The sequence below is a fragment of the Sinocyclocheilus rhinocerous genome, unplaced genomic scaffold (genome assembly GCF_001515625.1).
Source record: "Sinocyclocheilus rhinocerous isolate Xijiao unplaced genomic scaffold, SAMN03320098_v1.1 scaffold304, whole genome shotgun sequence".
Taxonomy (NCBI): Eukaryota; Metazoa; Chordata; class Actinopteri; order Cypriniformes; family Cyprinidae; genus Sinocyclocheilus; species Sinocyclocheilus rhinocerous.
Window position 1 is genome coordinate 2,086,345 of NW_015659941.1, and position 1,668 is coordinate 2,088,012.

At 34.4% G+C, this 1,668-nt stretch overlaps 1 protein-coding gene across 3 annotated transcripts in view; it reads right to left on the reverse strand.

The window, feature by feature from the left end:
- Positions 1 to 1,668, reverse strand: part of zfyve21 (zinc finger, FYVE domain containing 21) — a 14,606-nt gene that overhangs the window by 6,854 nt on the left and 6,084 nt on the right. The gene's annotated exons all lie outside the window — the stretch shown is intronic.

The following is a 1,668-nucleotide window of genomic DNA, read 5'->3' on the forward strand; positions in this document are numbered from 1 at the left end:
GTTACAATTTTTTTTTTCTCTCACAGCATAGTGATTATCTTTTCACACAGTAATACTATCTTTCATAGACATTCATGTTTAAGAGCAATATTATTAAATGCATTTTACTTCTGTACTTATTTATATATTCAGTTTATATATTACGATGCTCAAGCAAGTGGCAAAACATGTAAACACAGCCTACAGTCAACATTTCTTACGTTAAAAGGTAGTAGGCTATCACAATTTTAAATTAAAACTTACCATTGACAGAAACAGCCGTCTCTTACCCTTTTTTTTTATTTTTTTATACAAGTAACCCTGCTGGTCATAAAAATAACTTTTTCTAACTCCACGAGTGCCATCGGTTACCATGTATATCTAAAAGTGTAGGGTACTTTTCCTTGCTTTACCCCTATAGCTAAAAGTACTTTAATTAGCCTATATGCATTTATGGTGCAATTAATACATTTTGTGTCAATCCATATACATTTTTAACATGAGCAATGCCCTGTAACTTTAATTCAGCGTGTGCAGCACAGCAAAAATAGACTCGGTGCGGGAACGATCGCTGCGATGCTGCAGACACACCGCTCAGAACGCATCGAGTGAATGCTCAACATGGGAAAGGAAAAAAACACGCACTGCAAACGGAGTATGTGTGAAACAGGTGTGGAATAGTAAATGTAGTTTGTAATTATACATGCTTCTGTGACAGCTTTGTATAATTGATGTTTTGTTATGCAATGTTAGCCTATGTTTAATGCACTCAGCCTATAGGCTACATTTGGTTTTCAATATAGGCTATTCAATCATTAAATTAAGCTTAAATCATTAAAAACTGACAGGCCTACATTCGTATGTATTTTTGTATTTAGGCTAGTGGTCGACCGATATTGGTTTTTTGACAGCCGATGCCGCTATCTTGGAAAGCAGGGTGGCCGATGGCCGATATTAAGCCGAAATAATTTTATTTATTTTAATTCATGTTTAAGAAATTTGAAATCATTTGAAAATGGATTAAAAAGTAAATGTGTTAAGTAAACATACTTATACTTTAGATGACAAAGTATTTTTCACAAATAAATAAATATTTAATAAAAATACTAATAATATAAAAGCAATCGTTATAATACTTTTTGTATATATTTTAATTCCTTTGTTTAACCGTTCTATCTGATTATTAGACAGACTTCTATCCGTATTAGACAGAACTGTTAACGACGACGGCGAACAAGAGGGAGAATGTGAGCACTGTGCTCAGGTGCTGCCGCTGTCAGCGCCGTCAAAATAAAAGTCTGTCGTGCCGTCAAAATAAAAGTCCCGCCTTGAACGCATCGGCCAAACAGGAAAACTTATCGGCCGATGCCAATATTTAAAAAATGCCAAATATCGGCCAATATATCGGCCTTGATGATATATCGGTCGACCACTAATTTAGGCCTATTGTATTTATTTTTTAATAATGCCATTTAAGACAATATACGTTTAGCGCCATCCCCTGACCATTATAATGTAACGAATTCATTAAAGAATATATTATTTTTTATTTCATTCTGAGAGAACATTCCACCACGGCTGTTTTTTGTGACTTTTCCCTCTGTGAAATTAAGTGTCGGCAACAGCAAGCAACGGTGATAGCTCATTTAAAAGTAATGTCACCACTAAATTGGGACTATTTTGTACATT